This window comes from Selaginella moellendorffii, unplaced genomic scaffold, assembly GCF_000143415.4.
Source record: "Selaginella moellendorffii unplaced genomic scaffold, v1.0 SELMOscaffold_60, whole genome shotgun sequence".
Taxonomy (NCBI): Eukaryota; Viridiplantae; Streptophyta; class Lycopodiopsida; order Selaginellales; family Selaginellaceae; genus Selaginella; species Selaginella moellendorffii.
The window spans coordinates 625,149-638,788 of NW_003314321.1; the positions used below are offsets into that span (position 1 = coordinate 625,149).

At 42.1% G+C, this 13,640-nt stretch overlaps 1 pseudogene; it reads left to right on the top strand.

Annotated features, from left to right (window-relative positions):
• LOC9644354 overlaps nucleotides 1–13,247 on the top strand; it is a 47,062-nt pseudogene extending 33,815 nt beyond the window's left edge.
• The last annotated feature ends 393 nt before the right edge of the window (nucleotides 13,248–13,640 follow it).

The following is a 13,640-nucleotide window of genomic DNA, read 5'->3' on the forward strand; positions in this document are numbered from 1 at the left end:
CATTTCATATTTAGTAAGTTTCGAACTTGTCCCAGAGATTAACTCCTAATACTAAGGGAGGCTTGGGGTGAAAGCCCAAAGCGTGTGTTCCTCAAGGGGGGCTGTGGGGGGTTCCAAATATATAGTAGGGATAGTGGGTAGGTCAGGTATGGCCGACCAACTTGAGGCATAGTCTAGCTCCCACTTGCGTGCCTTTCCTTGTTCTGCATCCGGCTTGGGTCTAAACCCAAGTTCCATTCCATGCTGGCAGGTGGAGTACCCATATCCTCGCGTTAGGCCACCGGTATGCTGAAATAGCGCTAAACTCTGTTTGGCTTCGTTTTGCATGTTGGTCCTAGCATTGGGATGCTGGTTGCTCCAGGACTGTTCCAAGTCGCTCCGGGCTCCTGCCCCTTCGCTCCTTGGGCTTTATACTTGGGAGTTGCTCCGTGGTTCGGTTCTGTCACTCCTTGGCTCCATGCTTGGGAGTTTGGCACCGTTCCTTCGTTCAATGGCCCAAGGCCTTGAACCTCGGGTTTCTATGGACACGTGGCATGGACACGTGGTGGCATATGACACATGCCACATAGAGGGTTTAGGTTCCGCTTCGTGGTGTTATCCTATGGTAAATTACCATAGGATAAAGGGTCAAAACCACGTGCGCTACATTTGGTATCAAAGAATGAGTCTCAACGAGTACTATTCAATGAGATTGGGCAACTAATCTCGTTGCATACGCAGAGATGAAAACGATGATCTGAGTGGGTACACGTTTAGTTGCAAAAGACTTCGCAATCATTCCTTGGGTATGGGTTTGGTTACCTTGTTGTACCATATTCTGTGAGCTTGAGCTTGGGCTCACAAGAAGGATTGAGTTGTTCCATTTACACGAGTTTGTACTTGAGCTCGTGAGTGAGACACATTAGCAACTCGAGATTACACTTTGAGTTGGCGGGATTAATGTTAGCATATCGGTGGTTCCATGAGTTGTTTCATATATCGTGGGTGAAAGCAAACTTTCCCTAAGTTTGCTATGAGTGGCAAATAGGCTGGTCCGTAGCTATTTAGCACGGCACTAATGGATCTTTCTTAGGCATGGTTACAAGTGGATCAATCAAGACTATGGGGATAAGTCTATTGATTCAAGTAATTGTTGCCATACTCTCTCATAAACTTTTCTTGGATTGGACTAAAGGCAATGCGAATGCAAGTTTGAGGTTTAGTCAAAGTTGAGAATGAAAAGAGAGTCATCGGGGACGAAGGATCAAACACGTAAGTCATCTTTTCTTCTTGGAGAGATGATTTGCAACGAAGTGTGACTTATTGCTCATGGTCACATTATACAATCAAGGGTCCCTAGATGCATGTTGGAGATGATAGTTTTACAAATGGTGAGTTGTGGGATGGATAGTGGTGAAGCGCTATACTATTTTGTCTAGACTTGCTATTGGAAGATTTGAGTTACAATGCTCAATTCTTTTCCCGGGAACCTTGCTATTGCTTCTTGAGTAGCTTGGTGTTGGATTAGTTTTGAGTTTGGTCGGAAAAAGAGTGGCATGTGTTTATCCATGTTATGAGCAAAAGTTAGTGGTGTTGGGTGTTGTAAATCTCTATTGGTGGAGTGTGGCATTTATGTTGCATTTTGTCGAATCGAGTTGACACTTGTTAGTCACATAAACCTTTGAAGTAATGACGTGGGTGTTGCTCATGGTGTTGCTCAATTGATGATCAAGTCATTGTGATTTTATATCATATCCATGTGATAATGAGTAATGTGTTTACGAAGTTGCTTGATTAAACGATGATTAACCCCAAAGTGATTGATGGTGAAACTAGTCTACTTGCATGAAGTAGCATTGTAGTAGCTTTGACTGGATTCTCGATGGTGGTCCATTATGCTAAGCTTAAGTTGGTTCCTTGTTTCCTTGAGGGTTTGCCCATAAAGTGTTGGAAAGGGTTGTAGCATTCATTTGCTATAGCTCATTAGTTGATCCGTTAACACTTGGAGTAAATTGTTAAATAGAGAAGGTGTGAGGTAGAGGCATTGACATTACTAACATTTGTGTTAGTGGAAGTGGCATTGTTATTTTAAGTAATAAGGAATTTTCCTTAGAGCTTGATTTTCCATGTCATTTTTCTTGTTAGTGTTTTAGCTTTACATTGGATTTTGAAGGTGGTTGAAGAAAAGTGTTAAGTGCAATATGGATATCCAAAGATGTGGTCTTCGTGATCAAACCTTGGATGTTCACTTTGCATTTTGCAGATGTCGGAGTTGGATATCGGAAGTATGGGCAAAAAGATGTTCGAGGCTTAAGCATACTATGGGTTATGAAAATTTGTGTTAAGGTGAACCTTTGTGAAGTTGTTAGTAAGAGGAAGTTGGTTGAGTCTTAAAAGTTTGTATTCTTGGACTGAGAGTCATTCTTTCTCTGGGATGGAAAGATTTTCCACAAATTTTCTTAGACTTTTCCAATGGCTGATCTGTTATCACTTTGCTTGAAAACCATTTCGTTTTCGAAAGCTAATACAAACTAGTGAAGGAGTTGGAGTTGACTTTGGTTAATTTAGACCGTAATATGTAGTTTGTATGATGCAGCCCAAAAGGGATGCTAACTTTTGGAGCTAAGGTAATTGAGTTGAATAGAGTCTGGAGTTAGTGTAGAAAAGTGGCCGTTGCACTTTTCGAGAAAGGTGACCCTTGTGCCTTTCTTCTGTAGCGTTATGTTTGGTGGCAAGTTGCACTTTGCATTTCGTTAGACTCTATGAGAGTAGTGAACTCTCACTAATCTTGACTTGGTCTTGGTGGCCCTGCACCTTGGCTAAGGATGGTGATGTTCAACTTAGTTGTTTGAGTTTGAGATGTTGGTACCCGTACTATAGCTTTGTCTATAAGGAGGTTGTGTATCGATATGAGTTCATCTCATGGTCTTCACTTTAGTTTCGGCTAAGTGTTGATTATGCATAGCTAGCCTCTTCAAGGCATGCTCAGAGCTAGTGGCTAAATGCATTGGTGAGCTTATCACGGTTGAGTTGGATTTGAGTGGTCATTTAGTTCGTGTTTGTCCATGAACCTTTATCTCATACCTGGGGTATTACATTCATGTTGGACAAGTGTGTAACTCAATAGCATGAGTTAGTGTTTGGGTTTTGTGAAAGGCAAGACAAGTGATTGTTAGTTGCTTTGCAACTAGTGATTGCTTATAAACTTTGTCAAGGGCTTTTGACACTTGCTTCACTCGATGATGGTTTAGCAGTGATGGGCTTGCTTTATCGGATGGGGTTGCGGAGGATTGTGTCGTTAGACTTACATGGGTGTTCCATTTGGCATGTCGACTCTACCTCTGTTGATATCATTTAGTTACATTTAGTTCATAGTGTTGGATTTTATTGAATCTTGGACGTGGTGAATCACTTCTTGATGATGTGTTATCTGTAACTGAGTATTGTTGAAGAATTTGTCTCGGATACTGGGTAAAGTATCTTTGACTTTGGTTAGCTTGGTTGCAAGAGAGTTTTGAGTGGTGATTCACTTGTGCTTTCTTTTAGCTTTGTTCTAGTGTTGATGGCATTAAAGTGATGCCTTGTCATTGATATTATTGATGTTGAGATTCAAGTGAAATGAAATGTCCTTTCAAAAGATTGATGTCAAGTTTCATTAGTCTCGATGAAGATAGTGTTGATGATTTGGCTATAGCTTTGTGTTATTAGCATTCGTGCATTTGATAGTTAGCAACTATGTTGACGTTCAAATGAACTGAGTGGCAAATTTGAGTTAGTTGTGTTCTAGACAAGATTATTTAGTAGGGGTTAAGTTTTGGCTTTTCCTTGAAAAGTGATTCAGTCGTGGACTATGCTAACTCTACAAGCAGAAAAGTTAGTGATTGATATTAGAATGTTTGAATCCTTATTAGATTTGAGTTGAAATATATCGATCATTGATGATTCTTCTTGTGCTTGTTATGAAGTGAGTTACGTCTTGCTATAGATGGATTCATGGAGTATCGTTTGGTGATCACTTGTTGAGCATAGCTTCGTTATGCTTACCTTTTGGATTGATGTAGATATGCTCTTCATTAGCTTTGGCATTATGAAGTTTAGCTTATGGATGTGTTGAAGAAGATATTGTGGGTTGCACCATAATTTCTTCTTTAGCATTGAAGTTAGTTCATGTGAGACTTGTGATCATTGTTAGAAAAGACTTGGCTATAGACTTCTTCAAACTTTTGGTTCTTTGAGTTTTATGCTCGTTGTTCCATTTGTTAGAAGTTGTTGGGGAAAGGCATTTTGGCTCATTAGTTTTAATGTTGAAGTTGGTTTTTGCATCTAGCAATCATTAGTGGTGTTTGACTATCATCTAGGGTAGTTGATTATCTTTGTCAAAGGTTTTACTTGATTATTGTTGGTATAGAATGATTTGCCGTTCTTTGGGATGGTGGATTCCTTCTTTGACAATGATTATGCATCTCTTTATTGATGGGATGATTGATGATCTTTCATGATAATCAGTTATCTCTTTGATGGCTTTTGGCTTTTCGCAATACCACATGTTCCTTATGGTTTGCCTTGGATTGGTCTCTTGGGTTTGAAACATCAAAAGGATGTTGCTAACACTTGCTTAAGCAACTTGAGTTCCGTGGTATTATTGACCGGAATCTATTCAGATTGATTAGTGCAATAGTTAGCATTAACGAGTGTTTGTTGGCTATGCAACATTCATTCTATTCTGTTGATTATTGCTTGAGTTTGTTCTAATAGATTGGAATGTTATTTCCTCCGGGTGATACATTCGCGAGCATTTTGCTTGTTTGTCGATGATACTTGGTGTTCTTTGAGTTCCCTTTTGTAAGTTGTTTGGCATTCTATCTGCAATATTTGATAGTTAAGTTTAGACATTGAGTTTTCTTGATGATACATTTACTATTGCATTTTATTGGATAGTGAATCCTGTATTTACCAATTTTGATGATCTTGGTGGTTCCTATCTACTATAATACTGGTTTATCGGATGATAACTTCATTGGAATACTTTTGTGTTCTAATATAAGATTTAATCACTGATAATTAAGTCTCTAACATATCATTGTCTCTAACTTTGATATTGTCCATCTATTCATCTTTGAGTTTGGGCTAGTATAGGCAGACTGGCTTCGGCACTTCGTGTGCATGTTGAAATCTCTAGTCATGGGGTAGCTACTGTCAACTGGTCACATAACCTGCCTCTCTGTCGATGTTCCTTATTCCGTTAAAAGGGCGTGACCATGTAAACAACTCTAACTGCTTGTTTACAGTAGTATATCTAAACCTTACCGACGGGTTTGGTTTCTTTGTTTAGGAGGGTTGGGGCCTTTGGCTTCTCTCTCTATGTCCTTGCAGGTGTAAGCCACAAATTTTTCCTTTCCAATTTGCCAGCTTACCTCGTCTATCCGTCTGACACTGCCTTGGCTTTTGCTAAGTTCCCTCGCCAAGGTTCTCACCTATGGTACCAACTCCTACTTGGTCCTACTTAGTTTCAGCTACTCACTGCACGAGCAACAGAGCGTTAGCCATCCATCCACGGATTCCCAATCTCTCCTAATCCCCCTCCCCGGTTTAGACTGGACTTAAGGTTCGGCTACACTCCCCACAAGCACAAGCAGCTAAGCACACCAAGCTTCCAGGTTCCTAACATCCCTTGGTACCACAAGACTTGATCATGGGACCCTCTAAATCCCAAGTCTTGAGTGCAACACTTACTTCGGGATGCCGGGGCGAAACACCGTGGCCTAGCGGCTTGGTATGGGTACCTCTACCCCCCCACTTCCATCCTGAAGGAAGGCCCAAGCCCCTAGGAAGGGCGAGGACCAATGAGCCGCATGGTACTCAAGTGGGGCACCACTCCACATGAGCCGGGAGCACCGCAATCGGTTTCCCTTTCGGGAGTGGGAGTTGCTCTTGAGCAGTTCCTTGGATGGCCCCTCCGGCACCACCCAAGTCCATACTCACTCCCACCCAAGGCCCCTCGGTCTTAGTCTCAACCTCAAGTCGGTTTGAAAGCCCCACTGGAGAGTCCCTTCAAAACTAGTTCCTGGACCTCACTATCCCTACTATACTTTTGGAACCCCCTGCAGCCCCCCCCCCCGGGAGACGCACGCTTTGGGCTTTCACCCCTTGACCCATATTAGTATTTGGACTTAGTCTCTGGCTCGATCTCGGACTCGATTTCGGATCCGACTTCGGATTCGGTCTCGGACTCGATCTCGGACCCGATCTCGGACCCAACCTCGGACTCGACCTCGGACTCGGTCTCGGACCCGATTTCGGATCTCAGACTCCGTCTCGAACTCCGTTTCGAACTCGGTCTCGAACTCGGTCCCCGAGTCAGCCTTGGACTCAATTTCGGACTCTATCTCGAACTTGGTCTCCGAGTCGGTCTTGGACTCGATCTTCGACTTGGTCCAATTCGACGAACTCTTTGTCATTTTGGTCATGCTTTCGGGGTTTCTTTAGCCTACGACACCTCGGCGAGTTGGTTCCTTATAGCAGGCAGGGGCGTATCACACTTTTGTAAGCTGGGTGACTCTTAGAGCAGCAAGGGTGGCTACCTCTGTTAACCATTTCCTTGTCGACGACGGCTGGAAAGTGTCTGAGCTGGTAGCGCATCCATGTTAGACAAAGAGGTTGCCTCCTAACTCATTAAGTTGGTGCATTTCTCACATAGTGTAAATACCGCAAACTTTTTCTGGAGTTGTTTCCTTGGCGGTATTCTAGACTCGAGTGTGCATCAACAAGGACGTCGATCTTCCCTAGGGGGTGAGAGTGTCGCAAATGTGACTTCGGGTATCAAAAGTTACCTGTCGGCTAGTCCTTTCGGATATTCTTTCTTTACTGCCACGATGGCAGGAGGTCGGTATTGCTGGACCCGTTATCAGTTCCCACTTGAGCTAGTTGAGAAACTGGTCAATGAACATGCACTTAAATTGGATAAACATAAGGTAGGAACCCTATGTGTTTCTTGCTGAGCATACTCTGCCTGGTTTGAGAAACTTGTGTCATTGGCTTGCACTTAGTAGTATCAAGAACCCCCGCGATATTGAGATTAGTCCCTCAATATTGCTAAATGATAGCTTACCGTGTCTGCCAAACACCCTCGCTATCATGCCCTTTGTGTTGGTCTCATTTCGGTCCCAAATGTTATTTATAGAAAGTGTCCAGATTTGCTCATTTGGCATATCTACAGAATGTAGAGATCATCCTGAACACAATAGTGTTCGTCCCGTGTCCACATTCGCAATCTAGGGACATTTCATATTTAGTAAGTTTCGAGCTTGTCCCAAAGATTAACTCCTAATACTAAGGGAGGCTTGGGGTGAAAGCCCAAAGCGTGTGTTCCTCAAGGGGGGCTGTGGGGGGTTCCAAATGTATAGTAGGGATAGTGGGTAGGTCAGGTATGGCCGACCAACTTGAGGCATAGTCTAGCTCCCACTTGCGTGCCTTTCCTTGTTCTGCGTCCGGCTTGGGTCTAAACCCAAGTTCCATTCCATGCTGGCAGGTGGAGTACCCATATCCTCGCGTTAGGCCACCGGTATGCTGAAATAGCGCTAAACTCTGTTTGGCTTCGTTTTGCATGTTGGTCCTAGCATTGGGATGCTGGTTGCTCCAGGACTGTTCCAAGTCGCTCCGGGCTCCTGCCCCTTCGCTCCTTGGGCTTTATGCTTGGGAGTTGCTCCGTGGTTCAATTCCGTCACTCCTTGGCTCCATGCTTGGGAGTTTGGCACCGTTCCTTCGTTTAGTGGCCCAAGGTCCTGAACCTCGGGTTCCTATGGACATGTGGCATGTGACACGTGGCATATGACACATGCCACATAGAGGGTTTAGGTTCCACTTCGTGGTGTTATCCTATGGTAAATCAACATAGGATAAAGGGTCAAAACCACATGCGCTACAATAGTGAATTGGCTTTGAGTGTTCCTTTGACAGTTCAAGGGATTCTCAACCATCCTTCGTTCTAGGTTATGGATCTTGGTTGCACAGACGTTATTCTTGGGGAGGAATGATTTTATGATAGGAAGCTAGGGATTGATTGGGAGCGTAATGTTTTGCATATCAAAGTTGGTAGCACTGTGAAAGAGATTGTTGGGATAGACAATAATGATACTCCATTGATTAACGCTTTGGAGTTAGTGACATGCACACATGAGATAGCTGATTCTGTGGTGTACCTGTTTCTTTCTAATATAATCATATCCGATTTGGAGTACATTTGTGGGCATAGGGCTTGGATGGATTCCATTCAGGAGGAGTTCCATAACGTATTTCTAGATGAGTTGCCTAATGGTTTACCTCTCGACTGTGGAATTCAGCATGAAATTGACTTGGTACCTAAAGCTACTCCTTATCCACGACAACCGACTCATACTAGTCCTGCTGAAGATGAGGAGATTAATAGGTAACTTGTTGAATACCTGTGGAAAGGGTGGTTATAGATCAGCAAATCTCCTTGGGATGCTCCAGTGGTAATGGTAAAAAAAAAAGATGGTACATGGTGTCTCTACATGAATGACAAGGAATTGAATGATAGGACGGTAAAGAATATGTTCCCAATCCCTCGTATCGATGATTCACTCGATCATCTTTGTGGTGCTCGATATTTTTTGAAAATTGATTTGAGGTAAAGGTATCATCAGATTTGTGTCAAGCCAGGGGATATTCCGAAAACTACATTTCGGACAAAGACAACACTACAAGTTTTTGGTGATGTTGTTTGGTTTGACAAATGCTTTTGCAATTTTTCAGAGATTGATGAATCGAGTTTTACAGCCTTATTTGGGAAAGTTTGCAATTGATTATTTTGATGATATCTTAATATTCAGCTTTTCAATGGAGGAACATGAGATGCATGTGTGAAGTGTTTTACAACTTTTGAAGGACAATAAGCTCTACTTGAAGTTATCAAAATGCAAGTTTGTTTTAGAGATTGGATATCTCGAGCATTTGATTTTAGTATATGGAATGAGACTTGATCCCGCAAAGATTCAGGTCATGGTTGATTGGCCTATATCTTTGATAGTGCATGATTTCTATAGTTTCCTTGGTGTGGCTGGAGTTTTTCAACGATTTATAAAGGACTTTTCAAAGATAGCAGCCCCTTTGACTAATCTTCTCTAGAACATGTCAAAACATGTTACTATTCATGGTTAAGATGAGAATTGTGAAGTGGTATTTCAATGTTTGAAGATTTTTGATCCTGAAAAGCCTCTTGTGATCAAGACAAATGCAAGTGACATTGTTATTAGAGCCATATTGCTTCAAGTTGGGCATCATCTTGTGTATATAAGCCATAAGTTTGATGCCACACAATGGAATTAGCCTACTTAAGATAAAGAGTTATATGTTGTGATTGCTACTATGAAGGAATGGCGACATTATCTATATAGATCAGACTTCTATATAGATTCAGACCATTAGTGTCTCCAATATTTCAATCAATAAAAGGATCTTTGAGGCCACCTTGCTCGTTGGCAAGAGTTCCTGTAGGAAATGTCTGTTAAGATCAGATACAAGCATGAAGGTGATAATAAAGTGGCTAATGCATTATCTAGGATAGTAAATTCTGTTTCACTCATAAAGCTATCTAGCAATTTCTTGGATGAGCTTAAAGAGTTTGTGGACTTCGACTCCTTTATCAGTGATATTCGTGCAAAGGTTTTGTTAAGGGACTTCTCTACAGATTTAAAGGGTGACAAGTTTGCATCATTCGAGATACAAGATGAAATCCTAGTGAAGAAGGGACATGTAGTGATTCCTTGTGTTGACAAACTCATCAAATGGATTTTAGTTGAGTGTCATGATATGCCAAATGTTGGGTATCCAAGGGTATTAAGAACATATATGTTAGTGAAGAGGCATTTCTTTTGGCTTGGGATGAAGTCAAATGTTGAAGAATCAGCTATTAGAAGATTTGCTAAGGTCTTTTGTGGGAAACTTGACTCAACAGATAGTATGGGAGAAGTACTTACCTTTGCTTCAATTTGCTCATAATAGCGCTCATCAATTAACTATTGACATATCTCCCTTTATGGTGATATATGGCTATGAGCCGAGGTCTCGTATGAGTTTGAATTTAGCTTTGATTCAGGTACCTCATACTTGTGATTTCCCAGAGGATATGCAAAACAAGCTTGAGTTGACAAAGTTGAACATGAGCCAAGCTTAAGAGTGAAACAAAAGATTGGCTAATGAACATTGTCATCATCAATAGTACAAAGTTGGTGACAAGATTTTCCTTAAGCTGTCAGATGCACAATGGTCTCTAAAAGGAAGTGGCAATGCTAAGTTGTCTCCACAATATTGTGGGCTTTGAACAATTTTACAGCATATGGGGGATCTTGCATACACTTTGGACTTGCCAATTAATTTGAAGATTCATCCAATGTTTCATATGAGCAAGCTTAAAGCATGTTTGCACTCTAGTGATGTCATGGATCAGTCCATCATCTAAGTTCCAAAGATTGATGCAGAGAAGTCTCAAAGATTAATGAAAACACGCTGGAAGACAACTAAAGAGTTGTTAGTTTAATAGAATGATTATTCCATGGATGAAGTTATATAGGAAATTGAGGATGACATGAAGAGAGTGTTTTTGAATTTTGGTTATGACTTGGATGACATTCATGAGAAAGGGGATAATTGAGTTCTATATCTGTATTACTATATAATTTGAGCCATTTGTTCTATTCTCATTCTCTGGTTTCCATAACCACATTGTCATGTGAAAAAGTTATATTGCTTTCTTTCTTTTGTGGCATTTGTTGTGATGTTAGTGTTGCCATTTACACATCTCTTCTCCATGGCCATATTGCTTTAGACTCCCTACATGTGAGGCTTGTTTAGCTTCTTGAGGCTGCTGTATGTGGCTCATGAAGGAGGGGAAAACCATAAGAATATTCTAAGAATAATCTTGGGATTTAAAGTTAAGGGTTGGGAGGTTGGTCTAGGGTTGGAAAGTTTCATGTTACCTCAAGGAACTTTAGCTGCACCACCACCACTACCTCCTCCACCACCACATGGCAATACTGTTGTGCCACCTCCACCGCCACCACCTCCTCTTCCACAAGCTGCAAGGCCTCTAGCTCATCACTGCTGCCGCTGCTGCCTCCACTGGGAATGCAAGGCACTCCTCCGCCTCCACCTCCACCTTTGAAAGGACAGCCTCCACCTCTGCCACCTCCTCCCGGATCAGCAGTAAGATCTTCTCCACTGCCACTGCCGCCTCCTCTCAGTGTGAAGTCACCATTGCCTGGTGTACCACCTCCTCCGCCACCTGCATTGGGGAAAGGACGAGGTAGTAGTCCTTTGACACCTTCGCCTCCTGGTGGTCGAAGCCGAGGACAGGTTGCTGGTGCTTTGGGTCTGGCATCTGCTACACCGAAGAAGACCTCTCTGAAGCCATACCACTGGGTAAAGGTTACATGGGCTATGCAGGGCAGTCTATGGGCGGACAGTCAGAAGCAGGAAGAGCAGTCAAGGTGTGTCTTGTGGTCTTTTTCTTTTGTTACATGTGCTCACAATTTTTTGAATTTGACATGAATGAGCTAGGGAGCCTCTTCTCGGCCGCTGTTCTGAATGCTGCTGCGGGTGGTGACAGAGCAGGTGGTTGTCGTGCATCTCTAGTTCCCAAGCAGGAAAAAGTGCTCCTGGTGAGCTGCCTTTTGTAATAGAAGCCGAGGCCTCACTTTTGTTTTATTCAGATTGAACATAGACGAGCGTACAATTGTGAGATAATGCTGACAAAAGTGAAGATGCCACTGCCAGAAGTTGTTGTAAGTGGCTATCTACATTATGCAATGTGGTTTTTACTTGAGCACTCAGAAAGCAATACTATGGGACAGTACTGGATGTAGATCAGGTTGATAATCTGATCAAGTTTTGTCCAACAAAGGAGGAGATGGAAACGCTCAAGGTTTTATTTCCAGATATGATCTTGCCATCTAACTTACGCTGGTGGTTTTGCAGAACTACACAGGCGATAAAGAATGCCTGGGCAAATGTGAGCAGGTTTGTCCCACTTTGTCTGAAACAGTATCATTTACTAGACAATATGTTTGTTTTTGCAGTGTTTCCTGGAGATGATGAAAGTTCCTAAGGTAGAGTCCAAATTTCTTTTAAACTTCAGTTCACGTCGCAGGTTTGGTCAAAATTATTTTGTCTACCCTTTCAAACGTTGGTATCAGGTGTCAGATTTACGAGAAAATCTGGTAGTAGTCAATGAAGCTTCAACAGAGGTAATTTCGACTCTTCTTGTAAGTTGCAGAGTCTCCTAAGCTTGAAAGAGTGATGCAAACGGTTCTGTCCCTGGGAAATGTGTTAAACCAAGGAACTGCTAGAGGTAAGAAGAGTGCCAGGGAGCTTGAGCTAAGTAGCAAGTGTGGCTGTTGTTCCAGGGGTGGCGATTGGATTCAGACTCGATAGTCTACTTAAGCTGAAAGAAACTCGAGCTCATAATTCTAGAACTACGTTATTACATTATGTGTAAAGTAAGGTGCAACTGTTTTGGCTCGTGACACTAGTGGCAGATTGCATCCGAGAAAGTGCCCGAAATACTTGATTTCGACAAGGAATTGCTTCACCTTAAGGCAGCCACCAAGGTTCTTATATTTCGTACTCTAGTATTTGTGTCTTGGTTTTCTGATCTGTGTTACAGATTCAATTGAAGGCTCTTGCAGAAGAAATGCAAGTCGTAAGCAAAGGCCTGGAAAAGGTTGAGCAGGAATTGACAGCATCTGAAAACGATGGAGCCATCTCTGATGGGTTTCGAAAGGTGATGTTTGCCTGCTTTGCGTGCATTTTCCTAATGTTTTCTATGCACGCACAGAGCTTGAAGAGTTTCCTTGATATGGCGGAGGCGGAGGTGAGAACACTGGTGTCTTTGTACTCTGAAGTGGTGAGAGATGTTAAGTTTCTATGTATGGCTTGTTGAAAGCATTGTCACTTTGCAGGGCTGCAATGCCGATTCCTTGGCGCACTACTTCAATGAGGATCCCACTCGCTGTCCATTTCAGCAAGGTACTTAACCATTTGGTCTGTATGCACTTGATTTTACAATGCTCGACATCTCTTGGTTTTGGTGCGCAGTGGTGTCGATCATTTTTAATTTCATCATGATGTTCAAGCGTGCATTGGAAGAGAACAGCAAGCTAGTGGAGATGGAAAGGAAGAAAGCCAAGGAGGCCGACAAAGACAAGGTTCTCCCACAGAGAAGAGAGCTGGATGGGCTACTGGCACCCCAGTGAAGCAGGATAGCATGACCATTTAAGTCGGAGATTTTGAAAGGGGGTCTTTGTTTGTACATTCTTCTAGATAGATTATTGACAGAAAGAAGATTTTTGAAGATAAGAAAGTGAATGACATTGTCCATTCTTCTATATATGAAGTACAAATGTATAGTTATAATGCCATATACTAATATTAGTGTAGTGGGATTTTAGTAACTGTTGGATTGGTTTTAATTCGGACCATTCGTTTTTATATATTGGGTTAATTGATATGCACATTTTGTGTATTCCCTTTTTATATTCCATGCGCTCACATTAGTGGAGATGAGGAGCACCTTTGATTGTCCTTAAAGAATGCTTAGATTTAGGATTTTGGTTTAAATATAACTTTCATATCGTCTAGATCTAGTT